Raw genomic sequence first — 27,969 nt, forward strand, 5'->3', positions numbered from 1 at the left:
GGTGTTAAGCGTCCTAGAGTACATGCACCTTTTATTCCTACTGGGAGCCATTTGTATGCTCCATTTCCACAAATCCAGAAGGTTCCTTCAGGCAGATCCCATATTGCAGAGTGTTGGAGCACCAACCTATGTACCAAATCTAAAAATTTAGATACATTCTGAAGTATACACCAAGGGGGTTTTTGACCTAATGGACTACAGTATCCTGCATCTGGATTTTCACAAGTCGGTGTACCTGGGTCATATGCACTTGACTCATTACATAATATATTACCTGGTATTTTTGAACATGTATCATTGTTTCCATCGGGGAATAATTGTGAATATTTCCAACCATTATTGTGTATGTATTTTTCTACTATATCAGGTTTAAAAGGTTGAGAAGAAGATACTGTGCTACTAAAACTGAGTTGTATATTTTCTGTAGGAATTAACCCTAAGTCTGTTAGTCCCGTCTTATTTCTAGGAACCCATACACCTCCTTTAAACGCTAAATATTGTAAGTTGTTTATTTTTCCGGTCATATTACCTTGCCACCAGGGAAATCCCACCCACCCCACAACTGGGATGGCAACAGTGGTGTTCCATAATCTAGAATTAACGGTTTGGTTATTTGCTAATTTGTCTGAGCAATTAGTCCATGTAAACACTTCCTCAGGGGTCATGGGTACGGCCAGGAAGGGTATGCTCGTGGCTGATATTGGAGAATGCGTACAAATCCAACAGTCTGCTATTTTCTGTCCGCCATCGAGCAGCCCGTTTACCAATGTCTCATGATGTTTTATAAATTTATTATCTGCAGGTTTTGGGGAACTTAGTTTATCCCACAGGTCTCCCTGATCTATCGTTATAGCTAACACAAGTACAATCACCACTATTTCTTTTTGCAATGGCTTGCATGTACCCATGCTGATTTTCCTTCCAATTTTACTGCAGTTGGAGTTGTCAATAACACCTGATATGGACCCTCAAATCTGGGTTCTAGCGTTCTTCTGTCATGTCTTTTTACGTAAACTTCGTCTCCTGGTTGCAGCTTGTGCGTTCCCTCGATGGAATCTGGATCTGGAATGGAAGAGAACACTAAAGAGTGTATTTTAGACACATGCTTACATAAATTTTGTACATAAGCAGTTAAGCTTTCAGTTTCTAACATTAAAGTCTGTGGGAAATACAATCCTGTATTGGCAACTCTACCAAACAATATTTCATGGGGGGTGAGTTTGCTCTTTCCCTGGGGGGTGTTTCTGACTGAATACAATGCTATTGGGAGACACTCAGTCCATGGTTTCTGTGTTTCTGCCATGGCTTTCTGTATTTTTAACTTAAGTGTTCCATTCATTCTCTCAACCTTACCAGAACTCTGTGGGTGGTAAGGGGTGTGTAGTTCACTTTTTATACACAACATTTTCATTACATTCTGAAAGATCTCTCCAGTAAAATGTGTACCTCTATCTGACTCGATCACTTCTGGGATACCATAACGGGGTACCAGTTCATGTGCTATTTTTACTGCAGTGACTTTAGCCGTGGCTGTATGAACTGGATAAGCCTCTGGCCACCCCGAAAACATGTCCACACATACCAGTACATACTCATAGTGTCCATGCTTAGGCATCTGGATGTAATCGATCTGAAGTCTCTGGAACGGATATAGTGGTCTTACATGGTGCTTCTGGGGGGTCTTAACAGTCTGTCCTGGATTGTGGGCTAAACAGATTTCACAAGAACCACATTTTGCTCGAGCTACCTGGCCGAACCCTGGGGCTAACCACTTCTGTCTGACCCTCTGTATCATACCGTTTGCAGACACATGTGTAGGTCCGTGGGCTTCACTGACCACAACAGGGTACCATGCTCGGGGGAGACAAAGCTCATCTCCTTTTCTCCATAGTCCTTCTTTTTCTTCTGCCCCCTGTTTCTGCCACTCTTCTTTTTCTTCTCTACTCACCTGCTGGTGGGCTTCTTTGAGCCGTGTAATTAAGTCAAATTCTGATACTGCACTAATAGTGTGGTCAGTTGTCAGAGGTTTTACTGCAGCTCGCTTAGCAGCCTTGTCGGCTCGGTCATTACCCCTAGCTATCTCGGTGTCGAGTCTTACATGTGCAGGTACTTTTATTACTGCTACTTGTTTGGTTGAGGCAGCTGATTCTAGGATTTGTCTAATCATTGAAATGTGTTTTGGCAATACCTGATTCAGTATGCCATGTACATCATGTGTAGTTTGTACTATTAGGGCATGGTCTAGTACTATTTCTGAGGCTTTTTCTACCAAAAGAGAGACAGCTGCTACTACTCTGACACATGATGGTGCAGCTTTGGTAACATTATCTAATTGAGCAGAATATTATGCGACAGGTCTTTGTTTATTTTCATGTTTCTGTGTTAGTACTCCTGTAGCATGATTAGACATTTCCGCAGCCATTAATTGGAATGGTTTGGCGTAGTCTGGGATTCCCAAGGCCGGGGCTGACATGAGACCTTTCTTGAGGTCTTGAAAGGCTATGAGCGCTGATTCAGTTAACTGAAAAGGCTCGATTTTTAAACAATCATATAGAGGTTGCATAAGCTGACTAGCATGTATAACCCATTGTCTGCAGTGTGATACTATTCCCAAAAATGCTCTTAATGTTTTGTAGTTCTTGGGAGGAACAAGATCTCTAATGATTTTTAGTCTGTCGGCGGTGAGGTGCCGAATACCTTGTGAAATGCAGTGTCCTAGAAATACTACCGTAGTCATACAAAGTTGTACTTTTTTCTTGTTAACTTTACAGCCCATGTCTGCTAGAAATATTAACAATCTTATTGTGTTGCTGTTTGCGGACTCTTGAGCAGGGGCACATAACAATAGGTCATCAACATATTGAAGAATTACAACCTCATCCGTAGGTTTGAAATTTTGAAGAACTGATCTCATAGCTTCTGAGTACAAGGTAGGTGAATGTATCATACCCTGTGGTAATCTTGTCCATGCTAATTGTCTATTCTTAAATGTAAATGCAAACAGTTTGTAACAGTCTGGGTGTAATGGTACTGAAAAAAATGCATTTGATAAGTCTATGACAGAAAATACTCGTGCTGTTGCTGGGATCTGTGATAGCAACGTGTGTGGATTTGGCACAACAGGAGTAATAGGTTCCAAAATTTTATTTATCTCTCTTAAATCATGTACCATCCGGTATCTAGCAGCTGACCCCTCAGTAGATTTCTTTTTTACGGGGTACAACGGTGTATTGGCTGGTGACTTTACTTCTATCAGTACTCCAGTTTTTAGATAATCTTTTATCTGTTCTCCTATGGCGTGTTCTTGTTGGGCACTAATAGGATACTGTCTCAATTGGGGTAGTGTCACACCTGGAACAGGAGTGACTTTTACTGGAGCTATTGGCATTAGTCCTACATCGGTGTCATGTTGTGCCCATAATTTTTCTGGTACCTCAGAAAGATCTAAAATAATTTGGGTAGGGGCAGGATCTTTCTCATCCTCTAAGGCTTGGACTTTTACAATGTTTTCTAGAGACTCTTGGTCATCAGGCACCAAAATTTGGACTCTACCATCCTTTGTCTCTTATCACTCCTGCTTTTCTAACCCGAATGTCCTCCCATAGTTTCCTGTTAAACCTGTCATGCCTTGCTACCTGAAAAGTTTTGCAAACTTTCCCTAAATTCTTAGTTGCTTCTACACCACACCTTTCTTTCACGATCGTATAGACATCTTGTTCATCATTTGTGGTCTTAGTCTGTTTGTTGCCCATTTTTCCTGACTATTCATACCTTAGGAGGCTTTTTGGGTTAGATAAAATATATTCTATATTTTACCTTTCCTCGTTACCTATTCTGTCCTAAGGAGCCAGTATCTGAAACGGTTTCTCTGGACCGTTTTGTCTGAAGTGTAGAGTAATTCTAACACACATATATATGGCAACAAGGGCAAGACCAACAATACATAAAATGAACCATACAGTCTCCATTATATATCGTGTCCCTGGAGTATTATCATTACTTCCATGGGCTCATTCTGTCAATCTCTTATCCGTCAAAAAGGAGGACAAAGGTTCGGGAGTTAAGCGTGAGCGAAGGTTTCCCCGAAAGGACACAACCTTATGACTCAGTTAGGCAATCTCCGTAATACTTATGTCATCTACCTTAGTGCGGCTTATGAGGCTATTCCCGACATCCACATCTCTTTCATACCATCCGTTTCATAACCTTCTCTGACCTCTCCTTCGGCAGATCCTACAGTATATACATGAATGACCCGAGCTATAGGTATCCTTCTCTACTAGTTCCTCAATCCCAACACAAGATATGCATGAAATTTACGGACTATCGCAGAGCAGATGTAAGAGAACTAACAGTGTCTCTTACCTGGCCAGGTTTGTCATCTGCTGTTCCGATGTCCCAATCTCAGCGGTTACTCGTGCCGGTCGATGAACTTGAAGGAATACGCAGACCTCGGGTCCCTGTTCGGGCGCCAGGAATTGTTAGGATCATTCAGCCATGGAGGGTCCTTGTTGGAGTCGGGGTATCCCCGTAACAAGAAATACACAGACACGTAGTGTATAATCAAGTACTGGGAAGCCCCTGAGCGCGTCTGTCTCTATAGGTGCTGTCCCTTTATTTATACTCATAATCATAGTTTTTTGTCAGACATGCGCAGTAAAATGCCTTTGTTTCACAAGCAGTGAAGTGATGATTCATAACAGTGGAATGTTGATAAGAAAGTTTCATAAACAGAAAAGTGATAATTCATAGCAGTAGAAGGTTGCTGAGACAGCTAAAAACAAGTTACAATCTAATTTCTGGGCGTCAGTCCAAATGTCCAGATAAGGGAAGAATAACTTCATCTGTGTCTTACATCGTAGTCTTGGGTGAAGTATAACTCCTATCATCCTCTCAATATGATATGTGATGTGCGGATCTTACCACTTCACTAAGGCAGGAATATAAATGAAAAAAAATGTAGTTTGTGACGCTAAGGTACACTTAATTAACTTCTGTTTCCTGGTTGTATGATGGTATGTACTGTGCACCCGATTGGCCAGAAACACATAGAGGCCTATAGGCTATTGCCTAGTTTTACTTGTTGCATACAAACATGGGTAAATCTAGACAAACGATGATTCAGCAGAGTTTCAATTCCAATGCAGCAAGCACAGTATTTTTCAGTATAGTGATGCAGATACATAAATGGTGCAGCAATTCCTGAGTACCAGCGTCTGCTTATATGCCCGGTCTATCACAAAGATGATTGCAGCTGTGTTGTTGTGGCTGTGGATGCAGTGCTTGTCATGATTGCATCACTCAGTTTTTTTGTGGGAATCCGCAGCGTCACCTCCTCTTCTTCCTCCTAGTCCACCTCCTCTGCTGAGCTGCTCGGCTGTGTACCTCTGCGTTCACACCAAGTGGGATCTACAACATCATGGTCATCCTATCTGTTCTCCCACTCTCCTCCTATTCCTGCCCTGACAACACAGTACAGTCCACATGTGCCTCAGGTATCTGAGTCAGTATCACCTCTTTGTTGACGACACACAGATCTACCTCTCTGGACCTGATATGTAGAGATGAGCAAATGCTTCAATATTCGGTTTGGATTTCGATCGCTGAATTTCCAATATTCGCCGATTAATTAGTTGAATATACGTCGAACATTACCAAACACCATAGGATTCAATGGGGGGCAAAAAAATGCATGTACAATACCTTCAAACAGGCCCAAAAGCTTCCAAAACACATCAAATTAGGGGTAGATACCTGGAAAGTGCCATCAATTGACCCATCAATTGACCCAGAGTAAAAGTACTATAATTATTAATATTATTACAGAGACATTTATTCCGTGGCACTTTACATGTGAAAAGGGGTCACCGACTGGTACAAGAGGATAGAGGACCATGCCTTTGAGGGAGCACAAGCAATCTACAAAGGATGGGTGAGGATACAGTAGGTCAGGGTACAGCTAGTCGTGCAGCGGTATACTGGAGCGAGGGTTACCGCAGATTGTACGCTTGTCACAAGAAGTGGGTCTCCAGTTTCCTTTTCAAGGTTTCCACGGTAGACGACAGTCTGATGTATTGGGGTACAGCATTACACAGTAGGTGAGATGCAAGGGACAAATCTGTTGAGAGCCTAAATCACAGTAAGCTTCCAGGAGCTCACAACTGAGCAGATTAACCCCTGTACCAATTAATATGAAAGGCTTCTAATAACTGCAGGAGTGGGAGGAATCAGACGCTGCGGTCTTCTGGCTCCTCTCTGTCACGGTAAACCCGTGATACCTTGCAAGCTTCAACACAATGTTCACAAGGTAGATCACAGCGGTGGTCAGTCTCCTAGACCTGGATGAAAAGTCCAGAAAAGACTGCTTGTGCCAAAAGACTCCTCAGAACTTCCGGAAGGCCTAGTTCAAGGTGAAGCTGTGCTTACGCTTCCTACTGTTGGGTTTGCTCGAGTGACAATACCGGTGATGAATACTACGAAACACGAAATTAGACTGGATCCAAAGACTGTATTAGGTCACATTGAAACCGTTAAAATTGTAAATCCAGCCAGTGTGAGACCCGCCCACGGGTCTACCGTGTATTTAGTCTCTCCACCAAGGAACAGGAGTTGCCCAGGGGAGAATATTGCACGACCCACCTCGGGGTCCTGGGATCCCTCAGTACCCCTGGAACACTTGTGTGCTGAAGATCGAGCGGTAGCAAAACAGATGCTGAGAGAAGAGTGTCATGCATTCTCCAAAGATGACTCTGATATAGGCTGTTGCATTGTTGCAGTTGAAAATCAATTTGAAAGACACGACCCCAGTAACCAGTAGTTACATGTTTGTGCCGAAACCATTACACCATAAAGTGAAAGAGTATTTACAAAACCTAATCAACAGAGGTTGGGTCCAAAAATCGAAGTCGTCTTATTCCTCTCCTATTGTCTGTGTTAGGAAGAAGGACGGTACGTTGAGACTCTGTTGTGATTACTGGGAACTAAACCGAAAGTCAGTACCTGATTGACACCCGATACCAAAGATCCAAGATATGCTGGATAGCCTATCAGGAAGTACCTGGTTCTCTGTCCTCGATCATGGTAAGGCAGGGAAGATGAACAGCGGCAGAGAAGATCTTCAATGATTTTGCTTTGAGGTTTGGGTTCCGTACAAGGTTACACCACGACCGAGGAAGAGAATTTGAGAACCAGCTAAGCTAGGAAAGTACTGTATAATTCAGAGATCCCACACAACGCCCTATCACCTAAAGGGTAATGGACAAGTGGAACGTTTTAACCAGACATTATTGTCGATATTGCGCACTTTAACAGCTGATGAGAAGAAAGACTGGAAGACTGGAAGAGTTCTCTGTCAAAAGTGGTACATGTTTATAACTGTACAAAGAGCGAAGCAAAGGGTTACTCACCCTTTTTCTTATTCTATGGACGATCTCCAAGACTGCCAATCGACATCATGTTCGATACTCCGGTGTCAGAGACTTACAGAATGTATCAGGAGTACGTTCGGAAATGGAAGGAACGGATGGCAGAGGCATACAACATAGCGTCCAAAGTGGTAACGCAAGGATAGAGCAAGTGTAAGGAGTACTATGATTGAAAATGTTATGGAGCAGAATTGGCACTGGGAATCCAGCTGCTAGTCAAGAACGTATGTGAGAAAGGCGGCCCAGGAAAACTTAGTTCGTACTGGGAAGACAAGGTGTATGTGGTCGTAAGGAGGAAAGCTGATGACAGTCCAGTGTATGAAATATGATTGGAAACTGGAGACAAGAAAACCAGAATAGTCCATCGGAACAACAACTAGACTTCCCAGAAGTAGACCGACATCGTCCGAGATCAACTAAGACTGAAGCTCCGTAGGTGGATGGTGACCTTGAAAACTCCGATGGAAAAGAACATACCGTTGTATTTCTCGGACTGGAAAGGAGAGGGATGTACCATCCTCAGGAGAGTGAACTAAGTCCTGGGGCCCCAGAGTTCGTACCAAGGAGTACAGATGAAGTCCAATTCAGATGTGATGATCGAACACTGGCCCCTGAAGAGACTGGTCGACACTCAGGAGGAGCAGAATTACCAGACCGTGCAGAAACAAGTGACTCAGGAGAGGGGTTAACACTAGAAATGAGCGGTGTTCGACTCGAACTGTTCGCCAATCTCAAATTCGAGCTGTTTTGGGAGGTGTGCGAGCCGTTCGGCGAACACGAACGATTTTAAAAAAATTCGGCTGTTCGAGGTTATGTTCGATAACTGTTCGTGCACCAAAATCATAACTGGATTTTTTCTCAGTAATAATGAAAATTAATGTTAATACGCAGTTTGAGTGTACAGCGGGGCGGGGGGAGGGGCAGGGGATGGATCTCTGCAGGAATAATGAAAATCTCCATTTTTTTCTCTTTCCCGCATTTACAGTGGGGAGGTGCAATCTGTCAGCCTATCAGCAGCACACACACGGAGCGAAGTGCTTTTTTTCACACAAGCAAGGGCATGTGTCATTGGCAGTGTATGTCACATGTCCTTGCCCTATAAGACCCAGCCATTTTCCCCATCGCCACCATTTTCTCACTGCTGCAGCTGCGTGTTAGACGGCACCGCTGTTGCTGTGTGCGCTATACCTTTTTAATTTGAAACCAATTTTCGCACAAATCTACAGATAGCTTGGGAGTAGGGAAGAGTTATGATTGCAGTCCTTTTAAGGACTAGGTTACATCATTTCCTATGACTTTTATCAGGCAGGTCTGTGCTCTTAAATAGATAGGTTGGGAGTAAAGACTAATTGTAATTGCAGTCCTTTTCAGGACTAAGTTACATCAGTTCCTATGAGTTTTTGCCAGGCAGGTCTGTGCAGTGCTGTGCAAGTTTTTTTTCACAGCATTTGGCTAAATCTAGCAAAGCTAATCCTTTTTGGCCTATTGCAGAGTGTGTTAGTCAGTGGAGTAGCCTATCTGTGTTGCAAGCTACACCAACTGTGTATAGAATACCAATTTTTTTACTGCATCTAGTGAAGTAAAACCTTTTGGGCATAGCATCATTCTATTAGTCCATCTATACTAACCTCCTCAAGGTTGCAAATTGGATATAATTTTTTTCTGCATCTAGCTCTGAAAAAATATTTGGGCTTCTAGCAGTGTGTGGGACTTGTTCTATTAGTCCATCTATACTGACCTCCATCAGGTTGCAAATTCAATATCATTTTTTTCTGCATCTAGCTCTGAAAAAATATTTGCGCTTCTAGCAGTGTGTGGGACTTGTTCTATTAGTCCATCTATACTGACCTCCATCAGGTTGCAAATTGAATAAAAAATTTTTCTGCATCTAGCTCTGAAAAAATATTTGGGCTTCTAGCAGTGTGTGGGACTTGTTCTATTAGTCCATCTATACTGACCTCCATTAGGTTGCAAATTCAATATAATTTTTATCTGCATCTAACCCAGCCAATACTTTTGGCCCAATACCACAGTTTGGCCACTCAGCTCTGCTCGGTTCCCATCCATTGTTTTTTTGTGCAAACAACTCCAGAGTTGTGAATTAGTTAACCACCAAAATGAGTGGAAAAAGGCCTGCTGCTGGTGGAAAGGGGAATAGGCATGTTGGGAAGGGGAAAAAAGGTTGTGTCCGTGGGGTAGGTGTTAAAGCAACAGTAACATCTGCAGAAGAAAGACCATCTTCCAGCCAAACTAAAATGTCTACTTCTTTTAGCGGACAATGCGATAAGATCCCTTTCTTAAAGCCACGCCAATCGCTACAAATTCCAGATGAGGCACAAAAACAGCAGGTGCTTCAACGGATATCAAGTGGTCCATTAAGTGGGCTCTCCTCCACCTCAACTTCAACATCACAAATACTCCAGTCCTCAGAGGTGTCACCCCAATCGCACTTGCTTCCTCACAGCTCCCAAATCTCCAGCTGCCCATCTGAGTATGGGGTAGAACAGATGGTTGAGTCTGCAGAGCTGTTTACTCATACTATAGCCGGGTAAACAGAGGTCGGCTCCAGAGCTTCTGTGAATCCAGACGAGGAAATGATCTGCACTGATGCCCAGAATCTTTATGAGTCGGATCCAGGACCAGACGCAGAAGGTTCTGACCATAATGTAGACCCTCATTCCCAAACTGTAACTCCTGTTGGTGGAGACAATGAGGAAGACGATGATGAGACTCAAATACCTGATTGGAGCGACAACTTTAGTTTTTTGTCAGGGCAGGAAGAGGTTGGCTCTGAGGACGACGGGTGTGATAACACACAGGGTGATGATGATAAGGTTGGAGATCCCACTTACTGTCAACCCACAGTCAGCCAAGAGATGAGGTCAGCAGAGAAGGTGGAGGAGGATGCTAGTGACGACGAGGTCAGGTTGCGCCTTCCTTGACAGAGACGTAGAACTGGAAGTACGTCAACAACTGCATCCTCAAACACAACTCTGCCTCTGACCACAAGTCGTGGTGGCTCTTCAGGTCGCATGGGTGCTAAGCCTTGCATAGCCTGGGCATTTTTTCAGATCGATAAAGATGACCCAACTCGTGTTATCTGTAACATTTGTCAGCAAAAGCTAAGTAGAGGCCAAAAAATACATAGTTTGAGTACTTCATGCATGAACCGGCACATGGACATGAAGCATAAGTTGCAGTGGGAAGCTCACTGTGCTACAATGCGGCCTAGCCGGCCGGGCCAACCACCGTCTGCAACATCTTGTGCATCCGCGGCCTCTTCATCCTCTGTGACTGGGGGGACAGCAGTTACACCTGTTTTGGGACGCAGACCTGCCACCTCTTTACCCGCAACAGCCAGCGTGATTGGCAGGTCATCATTTTCTTTGGAGGTGGTAACACCAGCTGGTGTTGAGCGCTGTCCGACATCGATAGCACCACCTTTGGATCAAGGCAACCTAACATGTCCGCCTGCATCTTCCTCACAACCCCGTCTAAGCAAAACAGCCAGCCCTCTGTCCCTCAGATGTGGACAAGTAAAGACCATTTCCTCCTAGCCATGAGAAAGCTAAGAGGTTGAATTTCACCATCTGCAAGCTCTTGGCTACAGAAATGCTGCCTTTCCGCCTGGTGGACACAGAGGATTTTCGAGACCTTATGTCCGTCGCAGTGCCCCAGTACCAGATGCCCAGTCGGTATTACTTCTCAAAGAAAGGTGTGCCTGCACTCCACCAGCATGTCGCACACAACATCACCGCTTCTTTGAGAAACTCTGTGTGTGACAGGGTGCATTTCACCACAGACACTTGGACGAGAAGGCATGGACAGGGGCATTACATGTCGCTGACTGGGCACTGGGTAACTATGGTGTCAGCAGGACAAGGGGCTGCTATCCAAGTCTTGCCGTCCCCACGAGTTGTGCGTCAATCCTCTTTATCTCAAAGTTGCTCCACTGCTTCTGCCTCCTCAACCTCCTCTCGGTCCTACACCTGCACCCAAAGCCTGTCTGGTCATGCCACAAGATTTCTAACTGCGCAGAAGGGATCCTGCACACCTCCTTACTATGCTGGCAGTAGGGCTCAACGTCATCAGGCGGTTTTTACTTTGAAATGTCTGGGAAATGTGACTCACACAGCTGAGGAGTTGTGGTCAGCTCTGGAGAACCAATTTCATGAATGATTGCCTCCACTGGACCTGAAACCAGTGAAGGCCGTGTGCGACAATGCTGCAAACCTGGGTGCGGCCCTTCACCGGGGCAATGTCACACACGTGCCTTGTATGGCTCACGTGTTGAACCTGGTTGTCCAGAAATTTTTAGCCCACTATCCCGGACTAGATGACCTTTTGCAGAGGGCACAGTCGCTGTGTGCTCACTTCTGCCGTTCGCATCCCGCAGCTCAGCGACTTACATCTCTACAAAAGTCGTTGGGCCTGCCACTACACTGGTTAAAATGCGATGTGCCTACCCGGTGGAATTCAACTCTGCACATGTTGCAGCGACTGTGGCAGCACCGACAAGCCCTGGTGCAATACGTTCTGACATATAGCCTGGGCCAACGAGATCCAGAGGTGGGGCAAATCACGCTGGAGGAGTGGTCTCAGGTCAGGGACCTATGCACCCTTCTGCACAGTTTTGAAATGGCGACGAAGATGTTTAGTGCTGATGATGCCATTATCAGCATGACTATTCCGGTGATTTACATGCTGGAGCACATGTTAAACAGAATTCGGAGTCAGGTGGTGGCACAAGAGGAGGTGGAGGAAGTAGAGGAGGAGGAGTTGTATGCGGAAGGGCTAACATCTGCAAGGTCCAGACGGTCGGCAGCACCAAGGCGGCAGGCATGTGTGGGTGGGGGAGATGGTTTTACCAGGGCACATGGTAGCAGCCAAACTAGTGAGGAAGGTGCAGGAGCCCAGGAAGAAGTGGAGGATGAACTGATGGAAGACTCATCAGATGAGGGAGACCTTGTTCAAATTTCTGTTGTGCGAGGTTGGGGGGAGAGGACAGAGGAAGGAAGCATGATTGTTACCTTGCCACCAACACAACAGGGACTTGGTGCTACTGGATGCGCAAGATACATGAGTGCCTTCTTGCTGCACTACCTGCAACATTACCCTCGAATTGTGAGAATTAGAAATAATCCTGACTACTGGGTTGCCACACTGTTAGATCCCCGGTACAAAAGTAAATTTGCAGAAATTATTCCTGCCATAGAAAGGGATGCACGCATGCAGGAGTATCAGCAGAGACTGTTGCAGAATCTTACATGTGCTTTTCCACAAAACACCAGTGGTGCATGTAGTGAATCTCACAGTTCCAACTGGCCAACAGTGGGACCGTCGAGTGTTCAGCACTCAAATCGTAACAGAAACACACTATCTGCTGGTAACATCAATTTTGCGGAATCATTTCACCACTTTTTTAGCCCATCCTTTGCAAGGCCACAGGAGACAAGAAGTCTGACACATAGTCAACGCCTAGAGACGATGGTACAGGAGTATCTCCAAGTAAACATTGAAGCCATGACTGTGTCACTGGACCCTTGCTCTTTTTGGGCTTCCAATCTGGATAAATGGCCGGAGCTCGCCACTTACGCCTTGGAGATCTTGTCATGCCCCGCAGCCAGCGTTCTATCTGAACGTGTGTTCAGCGCTGCTGATGGTGTGCTGACAGATAAGCGCAAGCGGCTCTCCACTGATAATGTAGACAGACTCACGTTCATAAAGATGAACAAATCATGGATCCGAAACGACTTTTCTACCCCTGTGTCATCCTGGGGAGAGTAAAAGCTTGATGATTGGTTAAAATCACCCTACCAACCGTTTTAAGCTTTCAAATTACTAATCATGTTTATCTGTATCTTGGCTGGAAAATAATTTGGGCTTTGTAGCAGTGTGCAGCACTGATTCTAATAGGCCATCTATACTAAGCTCCACCAGATTTAAAATTACTAATCATGTTTATCTGTATCTTGGCTGGAAAATAATTTGGGCTTTGTAGCAGTGTGCAGCACTGATTCTATTAGGCCATCTATACTAAGCTCCACCAGATTTAAAATTAATAATAATTTTTAGCTGCATCTAGCCCGGAAAATAATTTTGGGGCTCCTAGATGCGCAAGACACATGAGTGCCTTCTTGCTGCACTACCTGCAACATGACCCTCAGATTGTCAGAATTCGAAGTAATCCTGACTACCGGGTTGCCCCACTCTTAGATCCCCCACACTCTTCGATCAACCTTTTCATTTTAATAAAGAACAAAAAAATGGTCATTTTTGAAATTATAAGCATTAGCAGGTTATTAGAAACTGAAATCAAACAGTTTTCAACTCACAACTTTATTCTAGGTGATGTTACATTTGCATATAGGACCCCTTGTTCGAAAGGAGCTTCTGAACTCTCTCGTCCATTGAATTTGTCAGGTTTTGGATGGTTTCTGCTTCAATTGTTTTGCATGAGGACAGAATACCCTCCCAGAGCTGTTGCTTAGATGTGAACTGCCTCCTGCCATCATAGACACTCCTTTTGATGATGCTCCAGAGGTTCTGAATGGGGTTGAGGTCAGGGGAGCATTGGGGTCCCACCATAAGTTTGTCCCCTTTTATGTCCATATCAGCCAGAGATGCAGATGTGTTATGTGCAGCATGAGACTGTGCTTTATCATGCAGGAAAATGATCTTACTGTGCAATACACGGTTCTTCTTCTTGAGCCATGACAGGAAGTGCTGGTTGAGAAACTCCACATACATTATGGAGTTCATCTTTACCCCTTCAGGGATCCTAAAGGGGCCGACAATCTCTCTCCCCATGATTCCAGCCCAAAACATTACTCCACCTCCTCCTTGTTGGCGCCGTAGCTTTGTTTGCGTGGGGCTTCCATCAACCAGCCATCCTCCACTCCATCCATCTGGACCATCGAGCGTTGCACGGCACTCATCCGTGAACAAAACAGTTTTGAAATCAGTCTTCATGTAATGTTTGGCCCACTGGAGCCGTTTCTGCTTGTGTGAAGTGGATAGAGGAGGTCGACAGGATGGCGTATGCACAGCTGCAAACCTCTGAAGGACCCTGCATCTTGTTGTTCGGGGGACGTTGGAGGCACCAGCAGCTTCAAAAACTTGTTTGCTGCTATGACAAGGCTTTTTTGCCGCTGCTCTTTTAACCTGACATAATTGCCTGTAGGAAAGAGTCCTCAATTTGCCCTTATCAGCACGCACAAATGTGTACTGTGAATCAGCTACATACTTCTTGATTGTGCGATGATCAGGATGAAGTGTCTTGGCAATGTTGATTGTAGTCATGCCTTGACCTAAACACTCCACAATTTGTTGCTTCTCAGCAGCCGACACATCCTTTTTCTTTCCCATTTTGGAAGAAAATGTAGGCTGCTTAATAATGTGGGACAGCCTTCTTAAGTAGTCTTGTCTTTCATTGGACACACCTGCCAAACTAATTAGCACAGGTGTCTGCAATTGCTTACAGTGATATAAGGAGCCCTGACACACATCACCATCAATGAGTTTAACTGACCAACAGGAAAATTCTTCCCTTATCACTCCTAAACACTTTTTGCATAATAATTTGGAACACAGTGTACATGTGCTTTTCCACAAAACACCAGTGGTTCACGTAGTGAATTTTACAGTTCTAACTTGCCAACCGTGGTCTGTATGGAGTTGCTCAATAAAGGGCCCAAAATTAAGATAACATAGACCGGAGAGGTCTCTATGAATAGGAATTCCTAAGTACCCTGTGAGGGTCAGGCAAAGGGAAAGTTGGACTGGATGGAATCCTGTATGGATTTGGGGAGGGAGACATCGAGGGCCTCAGACTTCGCTGCATTGATTTTAAAATGTGACCATGTAACAAAGTGATCTATTTCAGCCATAACAGCAGGGATGGATATATGTGATTGAGTGATATATACTAGGACATCATCAGAAAATAGAGAGCACTTGTACTCGGTGCCTCCCACCTCAATCCACCTAATATTGGGGTTATGGCGAATTGATGAGAGCAGGTGCTCCGTCACTAGGGTGTATAAGAGAGGGGACAGAGGACATCCCTGCCTTGTCCCATTGGTGATTATGAAAGGTGATGAAAATGTTCTGACGTGCCCCCTGGGCCTTGGGACACCCGGAGCCGGACCCTTTTTGGTGGATGCTGGTGGTTGTAGTCTCCGTGGCGGCGACTCGGTTCCGTGGCTCAGGGCGGTCAAACCAGTGGCGGAACTATTTATGTGGTTTTGATGTTTAAATGTCCGACTACGCCACCCGTGGATTGCGGTCAGAGTGAACCGCTGCTGCAGGGCAGACCGCTGAGGCTGGTGTTGTGGGTGCAGCAGAGCGTAGTATAACTCCCCACGGGAGGAGTATAGCCTCAGGGCAGTGTATGCGGAGGATGGGGGTGATGGTGCAGGGCAGCATCAGTAACGACACGGAGTCAGTGATGCAGTCCAGGGCCTTTACTCACAGTTCTTATTATCCAGACCACTTCTGCAGGTAACGGCTGCCCACGTCGTACTGTGCTCACCAGGTGAGGGTCTCAGACAACTCCCAGATAACTTTGGAGCGCTTCACAGGACCCCCTTTGTGTGTCCTTTGTCTGTCCTTTCTTACCCATGCTTCTGTCCAGCTGCCTCGGGCCTCCTCTTGGTAAACTTGGCGCCAGTTTCCCTGACCCTATGTGGTGCCTTCCTAGCGGGTGTATCGAGGGGCTGCACCACATAAAATGTCACAGCCTCCGGTTTCTAGCTGAGGGTCATTTCCCGCCTCCACTAGTTTCGGGGACCGGTCTCCCCCTTTGGCCTGACCCCTCCACGCAGGTGGATTCGGGCGTGCGGTGGTGACTCGCCCGTCCGCACCCCTGGGATCCCTTCGTTCCTCGTTCCTGGAGCCTTCTCCGCTCCTCTTCCTTCCTTCTCCCTCTTCCAGGCCTGGGCCTCTGCTTCTAGGCCCACCTCCGGAGCAGAGCTCATGCAGAGCCCCTGCTCCCTGTCACTTCTGCTCAGACTTCTCTGCACTGAACTAAGATGGTGCCCACCTTTTATACTCCCTTCTCAATGCACCCAGGAACTGCTTCCTCCCTGCTCCTGCACTACAGGGTTCCCCTTCCTCGGTGTTCCCTCCCCCCACTCCAACCAGGGACAGGGACTGTCGTGCCCATCTCAGGGACATATTGGTCGCCCTGCCCCATGGCAATGTGGTGTAATGCATGCAGGTGTCAGGGTCCTGATCCACACTCCATCCTTACCTGAGAGTGAGATATCACACCTCTGGGTGAGGTGCAATACCTCTGTAGCAACTGAGACCTTGGGGTGCTACAGTTCCATTTATCTTCAGCCTAGGTGACGTATTGTGATACAGGGCCGTGATTTTGGCTATAAAAGGGTCCCCTAGACCCCTACCCCAAGCTTTTTAAGAGAATAATATATGGCGTGCCAGGAGACTCTATGGAATGCTTTCTCAGCATACAACGAGAGTATCTAATTACAAATTTTTAACTGCATCTAGCCCAGGAAATACTTTGTGCCTAGTAGCAGTGTCTGCTAGTCAGCGGATTATCCTAACTGTTAAGCAAGCTACACCACCTGTAGTTTGGACACTTAATTTTTTCAAAGGAAATGCTTCGGGACCCCGGGATACTCAGTGAAGAGCATCGGGAGGCACCCCAAGGCATAGGGGCTGGGAATGGCGGTAGGACGCCTTGCGGTGGACAGCCGAGCTCGATCCTTATAAAAGCTTTTTAACTGCAGCAGCTTTAGTGGGCGTTACTGGAGCTGGAATTACGCGGCTGCTGGCATGAGACATGCCCTCCAATAGTGTAGATTTAAAGTGTATTCATTCAAATTAGAGAGACAATTTAAATTAAAAAGCTTAGAGCTGCCTCCACCTCAGGGGGGTTCGCTCGACCCACCAGCGGACAGGCACCAGTATTGGGAGAGGGGGGCTGGCCGTCAGGGTCCACCGCGGCTCTGGCACAAACCCGGCGACACGGAGGTGGCACGGGCAGGAACGGACTGGCCGTGTCGGCTTCTCACTTTTTGGATTTTAGAAGGGCATGATATGCCTATATCTGTGTCTCCCCCTCCTTTTACTCCTCCACCTCTTTTCTTTTCGCATGACTATATGTACTTGTCACTTTTCCATGTGTTAGTTATGTCTTCTGAGCAGTTTGTCAGCTTTTAGACACCTTTGAAGGTGTTTTCTATGTGTTTCTATGTGTTTTTGTTTGCCTGCCATTGGTTTTAATGGTGTTCGAAGGTGTTCGACGAACAGTTCGACGAACAGTTCAGCGAACACAAGGGTGTTCGACGAACCGAACCGAACTCGAACACTACGGGGGTGGCTCAACACTAGTTAACACAGTCACAGGCGAAGGAGACTGTTTTAACAGAGCTCCAGGGGGATTGCGGGGAAGTTGTTTTACTGTCTGGCCGGAACCGAAGAGAAAGTTGGCTAATGATTAGGGTTGAGCGAGTATGTTCTGTCCGAGTATGCTCGGACCGAGCTCCGAGAATTTACAGCTGCTCAGTGATATGGTTGAATCGCTCCCGTGTGCATGATTTTCAATTGTTTGACAGCTTTATTACATGTGAGGAATGAGTAAGAAATAGACATTCCTCACATGTAATAAAACTGTCAAACAGTCGCAAATCATGCACACGGGAGCGATTCAACCATATCACCGAGCAGCTGTAAATACTCGGAGCTCGGCCCGAGCATACTCGGCGAAAGGGTTAATAGAACATAATAGAACATCTGTTTAAAAGAGTCTGGTGTAGGCCAGATAACTAGAACTGTGGTTTTGCAGTTCCACATTTCAAATCTCTGTATTATTCACTTTTTTGCCTTTTTTCCATAAAAAAAATCATTTTGAGTGTCTCGCTGACTGTTCAGACACAAATATATCTGTTTAACCCCTTAACAACATTTGCCGTACTAATACGCGTCTGTGCCCTGGGACTTAAGAGCCAGACCCTTATTAGTACGTCATATCTTTAATGCGGCACCGCGACTTAAGTCGCGGTGACAGCATTAAAGTTACGGTGCCATCCTACCTCCTGTTAGATGGCGTCATCATCCCGGGGGCTGTCGCCGCCCCCCCGCACCAGCGATCGCTGTGATTGGCTGTTCAAATCTGAACAGCCAATCACAGCATTTCTCACTGTTTCCGGCAATGTGATTGCCGGAAACAGTGATGTGCAGCCTAGGATCGGTGCTCCTATGAGCACCGATCCTAGGATGTTGATAGGACACCCCAGCCCTGGCCCCGGACTGCTATGATCGGTGCGATCGCCGATCACATCGATCGCACCGATCGTAGCGCGACCGCGCGGTGACAGGGCGGTCATGGGGCGGTGACCGGCTTGTGACCTGCCTGTCACCGCCCCATGACCCCCTGTAATGTGATTCAAGCCCCCAGACTGCTCTGATTGGAGCGATCGATGATGACATCAGCAGCAGGCTCTGGAGCAGGAACCACAGCAGGTCAGGAGCAGAAGATCCAGGAGCTGGAGCACAAGATCCAGGACGCTGGAACGGAAGATCCAGGAGCAGCAGCAGCAGCAGCGACTGGAACAGTGAGAAGATGGTCTTGTGGTGTCACAGAAAATTCTGTGGCACTACAAGGCCCAGCACAGACACATCAGATGTGATCGCTCTGTAGAAATCCTCACCAAATGTGAGGGTCTGCAGGGCGGTCACAGGGTGATGATGGGGTGGTGACAGGTGGAGGTAATCTGATTGGAGCAATCATTGATGACATCGATCGCTCCAATCAGAGTACCTGAATACAGGTGACCGGCGGTCACAAGGAAGTGTCACCTCTCTGTGACCCACTGTGGTGCGTGCTCTGCTCCTGCCATATCTGATTGGTGCAATCAGTGTCACCAATCAGATGGCTGGGGCACAACATGCACCACAGGGGGTCACAGAGGGGTGTATTCAGGTACTCTGATTGGAGCGATCAATGTCATCAATGATTGTCACAGAATTTTCTGTGACACCACAAGACCATCTTCTCACTGTTCCAGTCGCTGCTGCTGCTGCTGCTCCTGGATCTTCCGTTCCAGCGTCCTGGATCTTGTGCTCCAGCTCCTGGATCTTCTGCTCCTGACCTGCTGTGGTTCCTGCTCCAGAGCCTGCTGCTGATCCTGCAGAGAAGACTTTGGTAAGTCTGTTCTCCCCTCATCCACCCCAATCCCCCCTCCCCGCTCTTTTTACCCCTGTAACCTTTTTTTCTGCATCCTGCAGCGGTCTCCAGCTCTGGTCCGAGTCTCCAGCTCCACTCCCGGTCACCAGCGCCGGGCTCCTGGTCACCAGCGCCGGGCTCCTGGTCACCAGCTCCGGGCTCCCGGTCTCCTGCTCTGGGTCTTTTGTTCCAGTCCTGCTGACCCTTTGGTAAGTCCATCTCTGATCTCCCCTCATCCACCCCAATCCCCCTCTTCCCACTCCCCTGTCTTTTTACCCCTCTTCCCACTCCCCTGTCTTTTTACCCCCCTTCCCACCCCAATCCTCCTCACCCCAGTGTCCCTGTTAATTCTTTTGCTTCTGATCTCCAGCTCCAGTACCGGTCTCCTGCTCCGGGCTCCTGGTCTCCTGCACCGGGCTCCTGGTCTCCTGCACTGGGCTCCTGGTCTCCTGCACCGTTCTCCTGGTCTCCTGCACCGTTCTCCTGGTCTCCTGTTCCGGGCTCCTGGTCTCCTGCACCGGGTTCCTGGTCTCCTGCTCCGGGCTCCTGCTCTGGGTCTTCTGTTCCAGTCCTGCTGACCCTTTGGTAAGTCTATCTCTGATCTCCCCTCATCCACCCCAATCCCCCTCTTCCCACTCCCCTGTCTTTTTACCCCTCTTCCCACTCCCCTGTCTTTTTACCCCCCTTCCCACCCCAATCCGCCTCACCCCAGTGTCCCTGTTAATTCTTTTGCTTCTGATCTCCAGCTCCAGTACCGGTCTCCTGCTCCCGGCTCCTGCTCCGGGCTCCTGCGCCGGGCTCCCGGTCACCAGCTTCGGGCTCCTGGTCACCAGCGCCGGGCACCTGGTCTCCTGCACCGGGCTCCTGGTCTCCTACACCGGGCTCCCGGTCTCCTGCTCCGGGCTCTCGGTCTCCTGCTCTGGGTCTTCTGCTCCAGTCCTGCTGACCCTTTGGTAAGTCCATCTCTGATCTCTCCTCATCCACCCCAATCCCCCTCTTCCCACTCCCCTGTCTTTTTACCCCTCTTCCCACTCCCCTGTCTTTTTACCCCCCTTCCCACCCCAATCCGCCTCACCCCAGTGTCCCTGTTAATTCTTTTGCTTCTGATCTCCAGCTCCAGTACCGGTCTCCTGCTCCGGGTTCCCGGTCTCCTGCTCCGGGTTCCCGGTCTCCTGCTCCGGGCCCCCGGTCTCCTGCTCCGGGCTCCGGTCTTCCTGCTCCGGGCTCCCGTCTTCCTGCTCCGGGCTCCCGGTCACCAGCGCCGGGCTCCCGGTCTCCTGCTCCGGGCTCCCGGTCACCAGCGCCGGACTCCTGCTCCGGGCTCCCGTCTTCCTGCTCCGGGCTCCCGGTCACCAGCGCCGGGCTCCCGGTCACCAGCGCCAGTCTCCTGCTCCGGGCTCCCGTCTTCCTGCTCCGGGCTCCCGGTCACCAGCGCCGGGCTCCCGGTCACCAGCACCAGTCTCCTGCTCCGGGCTCCCGTCTTCCTGCTCCGGGCTCCCGGTCACCAGCGCCGGGCTCCCGGTCACCAGCGCCAGTCTCCTGCTCCGGGCTCCCGTCTTCCTGCTCCGGGCTACCGGTCACCAGCGCCGGGCTCCCGGTCACCAGCGCCGGGCTCCCGGTCACCAGCGCCGGGCTCCCGGTCACCAGCGCCGGGTTCCTGGTCCGGGCTCCCGGTCCTGAAAGAAGAACAGAGGGGACTTTGGTAAGTAATCTGATCTCCCCTCATCCAACCCAATTCCCCTATTCCCACTCCCCACACATTTGTGCACACATCCAGCAGCCGCCGAGTATTGATCGGTGGCATAGTTCACCAATCCACACTCGTGCTCGCTGTTTGCACCACAAACAGTATTTCCTTTTTCCACACACTCTAAATAAAGTACTGACACACACACTCTCAAAGTATTGACACACACGCACCACATACATAACAAACAATGTCCGGTTCATCCCAAACTCAGTATTCAGCGGAGGAGGCATACGCTATTCTTGCCTCCGACACTGACAGTGAGGGTGAGGATCCCACATTTCTTTATTTTTCCGACTCCTCGTCGTCTTCCTCCTTCTCTTCTTCCTCCTTCTCTTCTTCCTCCTCTTCCTCAGGTTCTGCTGGCCCGCCCCGCCATCGTCGCAGGAGAGATGTTCCAGCGCCCCCCACTACTGAGCCTATATGGACTTCGCCCCCCGAAAATTATGAGCCGCTGATTCCTGATTTCGTAGTGGAATCAGGAATCAAGTTTGACAAAGTCTTTTTCTCTGCGGATTTTATAAACCTCATGGTGGGCCAAACTAATTTATACGCTCATCAATTTTTAGAACAAAACCCCTCTTCATCATTTTCTAACTGGTCTCCTGTAGACGCAGTAGAAATGATGAAGTTTTGGGGCTTGGTCCTTCTTATGGGGATCTTGAAGAAGCCCGAGCTTCGGCAATACTGGAGTGTTGACGTTTTGTATAACACTCCAGTGTTCCGAATGGTCATGCCCCGGACACGTTTTCAGGCCATCTGCAAGTTCTTGCATTACCACGATAATGCAAGGTGTCCTGCACGCGATGACCCGAACTTTGATCGTCTTTTCAAAGTTCGGGCGGTCATCGAACACTTCAACAACAAGTTTGGTGAAGTGTACGTGCCCCAAAGGGACATCTGTGTGGATGAGTCCTTAATTTCTTTTAAGGGGCGGCTTGGATTCCGGCAGTACCTGCCCAGTAAGAGGGCAAGGTATGGGATCAAGCTGTATAAACTTTGTGAGAGTACCTCAGGATACACTCACAAGTTTAGAGTTTATGAAGGGAAGGACTCCCGGATTGAACCCCCTGAATGCCCCCCTGTTCTGGGAGTGAGTGGAAAAATTGTGTGGGACTTGGTGCACCCACTGCTTGATAAAGGTTATCACCTCTACTTGGATAACTTTTATACAAGTATCCCGCTCTTCCAGTCCCTCTCTGCGTGACGAACCGCAGCCTGCGGTACTGTCCGCAAAATTCAGAAAGGCCTCCCAAAGACGCTAATTGGGCAGCTGCTCAAAAGGGGTGAGAGCAGAGCCCAATGTAGCGACCACCTGTTGATGGTCAAGTACAAGGACAAAAGGGATGTCCTTTTCTTGACCACCATACATGGTGATGGCAGCACACTCAGCACTGTACGAGGTTCCACTACACAGGTCGTCAAACCAGACTGTGTAGTGGGGTACAACAAGTACATGGGGGGAGTTGATCTCTCTGATCAAGTCCTCCAGCCATACAGTGCTTTGAGAAAGGCCAGAGTGTGGTACAAGAAGCTGGCCGTGCACATTGTACAGATGGCAATGCACAACGCTTTCCTTCTGTCACGATGTGCTGGCCAGACTTCTGCGTCGTATATTCAGTTTCAGGAAACAGTTATCAAGGCCCTGATATTTGGCAGCGGTGACAGAGCGGGCCCAAGTACTTCTGGAATTGAAGGACCAAGAATTGTACCAGGCCAGCATTTCCCAGGGCAGATCCCTCACAGCGGAAAAAAAGGAAAGTCGCAAAAGAGGTGCCGAGTGTGTTACCGAAGGGGAATACGGAAGGACACCATTTACCAATGTGACACCTGCCCCGACAAACCTGGCCTGTGTATGAAACACTGCTTCAAAAGGTACCAAACTTCGATGGACTATTGAATTAATTTCTGACGTATGACAACCTGACGAACACTGCACAGCTGACGTAGTGTTCGTCAGGTTGTCATACGTCAGTTGTGTAGTGTTCGTCAGATTGTCCTACACAACTGATGTATAACACTACATTACAAAATTCAAAAATCAACTAACACTACCAAAAAGGGGGCACTTGTTAGGCATTTCACTGTTTAGGCACATCAAGGGCTCTGAGAACATGACATGACGCCAGCAGACCATTCCATCAAAGTCTGCGTTCAAAAGCGTCACTCCTTCCCTTCCGAGCCCTTACATGCGCCCAAACAGTAGTTTTTTCAACACATGGGGTATATGAGTACTCAGGAGAAATTGCACAACAACTTATGGGGTGCAATTTCTCCTGGTACCCTTGTGAAAATATATTTTTTTGCATTTTTGTGGAAAAAATGTTTTTTTTTTATTTTCACAAGTCAACATTATGATTTTCTATGAGGCACCTGGGGGTTCAATGGGCTCACCACACATCTATATAAGTTCCCTGGGGGATCTAGTTTCCAAAATGGGGTCACTTGTGGGGGTGCTCCAATGTTTGGGCACACAGGGACTCTTCAAATGCAACATGGTATCCGCTAAAAAATTGTCGGCTCAAATTGTTAGCGGACACCATGTTGTGTTTGGAGAGCCCCTCTGTGCCCAAACATTGGAGCTCCCCCACAAGTGACGCCATTTCGGAAACTAGACCCCCCAAGGCACCTATCTAGATGCATAGTGAGCAGTTGGAACCCCCAGGTGCTTCACAAATTGATTCATAAAAATGAAAAAGTGTTTTTTTTTCACTTTTTCATTTTTACGAATCAATTTGTGAAGCACCTGGGGGTTCCAACTGCTTACTATGCATCTAGATAGTTGCCTTGGGGGGTCTAGTTTACAAAATGGGGTCACTTGTGGGGGAGCTCCAATGTTTGGGCACAAAGGGCCTCTCTAAATGCAACATGGTGTTCGCTAACAATTTGAGCCGATTTTCCATTCAATTTGTTAGCAGACACCATGTTGCATTTGGAGTGTCCCTGTGTGCCCAAACATTGGAGCTCCCCCACAAGTGACCCCATTTTGGAAACTAGACCCCCCAAGGCACCTATCTAGATGCATAGTGAGCAGTTGCAACCCCCAGGTGCTTCACAAATTGATTCGTAAAAATGAAAAAGTGAAAAAAAAAACACTTTTTCATTGTTACGAAACAATTTGTGAAGCACCTGGGGGTTCCAACTGCTCACTATGCATCTAGATAGGTGCCTTGGGGGGTCTAGTTTCCAAAATGGGGTCACTTGTGGGGGAGCTCCAATGTTTGGGCACAAAGGGGCTCTCTAAATGCAACATGGTGTCCGCTAACAATTTGAGCCGATTTTCCATTCAATTTGTTAGCAGACACCATGTTGCATTTGGAGTGTCCCTGTGTGCCCAAACATTGGAGCTCCCCCACAAGTGACCCCATTTTGGAAACTAGACCCCCCAAGGCACCTATCTAGATGCATAGTGAGCAGTTTGAACCCCCAGGTGCTTCACAAATTGATTCGTAAAAATGAAAAAGTGAAAAAAAAAACACTTTTTCATTGTTACGAATCAATTTGTGAAGCACCTGGGGGTTCCAACTGCTCACTATGCACCTAGATAGGTGCCTTGGGGGGTCTAGTTTCCAAAATGGGGTCACTTGTGGGGGAGCTCCAATGTTTGGACACACAGGGGCTCTCTAAACGCAACATGGTGTCCGCTAATTATTCAAGCAAATTTTACAATCAAAAAGTCAAATGGCGCTCCTTCCCTTCCGAGCCCTACAGTGCGCCCAAACAGTGTTTTTTCCCCAAATATTGGGTATCTGCGTGCCCAGGGGAAATTGCACAACAAATTTTGCAGTCCATTTTTTCTTGTTACCCCTGTGAAAAAAAAAAAATTGGGTCTAAAGTAACATTTTTGTGAAAAAAGTTAAATGTTCATTTTTTTCTTCCACATTCAAAAAATTCCTATGAAGCACCTGAAGGGTTAATAAAGTTCTTGAATGTGGTTTTGAGCACCTTGAGGGGTGCAGTTTTTAGAATGGTGTCACTTTTGGGTATTTTCTGTCATAAAGACCTCTCAAAGTGACTTCAAATGTGATGTGGTCCCTAAAAAAATGGTTTTGTAAATTTTGTTGGAAAAATGAGAAATCGCTGGTCAACTTTTAACCCTTATAGCTCCCTAACAAAAAAAAATTTTGGTTCCAAAATTGTGCTGATGTTAAGTAGACATGTGGGAAATGTTATTTATTAACTCTTTTGTGTGACATATCTCTCTGATTTCAGGGCTTAAAAATTCAAAATTTGAAAATTGCAAAATTTTCAAAATTTTCGCCAAATTTCCATTTTTTTCACAAATAAACGCAAGTGATATCGAAGAAATTTTTCCACAATCATGAAGTACAATATGTCATGAAAAAACATTCTCAGAATCAGGGGGATCCGTTGAAGCGTTCCAGAGTAATTACCTCATAAAGTGACAGTGGTCAGAATTGTAAAAATTGGCCCGGTCATTAACGTGCAAACCACCCGCGGGGCTTAAGGGGTTAAAAGATTCTGGTGTAGGCCAGATAACTAGAACTGTGGTTTTCCTCTTCCATGGTTGAAATCTGGGGTTCATCCACCTTTTTGCATAAAAAAAAACATTTTGAGTGTCTCGCTGACTGTTCAGACACAAATTTATCTATTTAAAAGAGTCTGGTGTATGCCAGATAACTAGAACTGTGGTTTTGCAGTTCCACGGTTCACATCTCTGTATTATCCACTTTTTTGCCTTTTTCCATTAAAAAAAACATTTTGAGGGTCTCGCTGACTGTTCAGACACAAATATATCTGTTTAAAAGATTCTGGTGAAGGCCAGATAACTAGAACTATGGTTTTCCTCTTCCACGGTTCAAATCTGGGTGTAATCCACCTTTTTGCATAAAAAAAACTGTTTCAGTGTCTCGCTGACTGTTCAGACACAAATATAACTGTTTAAAAGAGTCTGGTGTAGGCCAGATAACTAGAACTGTGGTTTTGCAGTTCCACGGTTCAAATCTCTGTATTATCCACTTTTTTGCTTTCTTTCCGTAAAAAAAAACATTTTGAGTGTCTCGCTGACTGTTCAGACACAAATATATCTGTTTAAAAGATTCTGGTGTAGGCCAGATAACTAGGACTGTGGTTTTCCTCTTCCACGGTTCAAATCAGGGTGTAATCCACCTTTTTGCGTAAAAAAAACAGTTTCAGTGTCTCGCTGACTGTTCAGACATAAATATATCTGTTTAAAAGAGTCTGGTGTAGGCCAGATAACTAGAACTGTGGTTTTGCAGTTCCACGGTTCAAACCTCTGTATTATCCACTTTTTTGCCTTTTTTCCATAAAAAAAACATTTTGACTGTCTCGCTGACTGTTCAGACACAAATATATCTGTTTAAAAGATTCTGGTGTAGGCCAGAGAACTAGAACTGTGGTTTTCCTCTTCCACAGTTCAAATCTCCTTTTTATTACCCTTTTGCCATTGATAGTAAGCTATTTTACTTCATTTACAATCGGCAAGGCGCGTGGCAAGGGACATGGAACTGGACTTTCTGGTGATGGTGCGTGCAGAGGACGGGGCCGTGGCCAAAGTGAAAATGTGCTACAACCAACAGCCACATCTTCTCGCTCCCATTTCTTGACCGAATTACTAGGGAAGCACACAACAGCACCACTATTGCGAACTGATCAGTGTGAACAGATTATTAATTGGATAGCAGATAATACTTCCAGTCACCTGGGCACCATCTCCGGTCTGTCTTCCACACAGTCAAGTGTTAGTAGCCGAGAGTCTCGACTGCATACTTCTCCTCACCCTGATGCTACTTCCTCCCACCATGCCGAGTGTTGTCAGACAGCAACTGATCACATAGTTGGACACTCTGAAAAGCTGTTCACTGGTCCATTTCCATATTTGGGCCACCCTCGCCTCCTCCACTTGAAGTGGTGGAAGAAGAGATCCCATGTAGCGATGGCCAAATATTTGAACAGCCACGGCCACAGGAAGGCGACGCTGGCAATTTGTCACAAGAGGTGGAAGATGACGAGACACAATTGCCACGAAGTGAGGAGGAGGACCGTGGTGCGGAAGTGGAAGAGGAGGAGGTGGTGGATAATCTAGTAACTGACCCAACGTGGCAGGAGAACACTCAGAGCGAGGCCAGCAGCACACAGGGGGGGGGAGTCAGAGTACCCCAACACGCAGGAATAAGTAGTGTGGTGGCCGCAGACAGAAGACGGTCAACCGTTCCCCGTAACACCAACACGAGGGACGTTGCCAGTACAACCCGTAGGTCTTCCAGAGTCTGGAATTTTTTTAAAGACTCTGCTGATAACCCCAAAAAGGCCATTTTTACCACCTGCCAGGCCAGCATCAGCAGGGGTGACAAAACTACCAGCCTGACCACCACCAGCATGATCAGGCACATGTCAGCAAAGCACCCAACTTTGTGGGTCGAACCCCAGGGTCCACGACCAGTGTCAGTGGGTGTCACCACTAGTGATGAGCGAGCACTAAAATGCTCGAAGCTCAGATCGAGCACATTGGAATACTCGGGTGCTCGACCCGGGCAACGAGCCCAATGTTAGTCTATGGGAAACTCGAACATTTTTCTGGTGGTCCCCCCCTGGCGGTCTGCAGAAGGTCAAAAATTGCCCAA

The sequence above is a fragment of the Phyllobates terribilis genome, unplaced genomic scaffold (genome assembly GCF_046119375.1).
Source record: "Phyllobates terribilis strain yellow unplaced genomic scaffold, ASM4611937v1 Scaffold_11__3_contigs__length_659146591, whole genome shotgun sequence".
Classification (NCBI taxonomy): Eukaryota; Metazoa; Chordata; class Amphibia; order Anura; family Dendrobatidae; genus Phyllobates; species Phyllobates terribilis.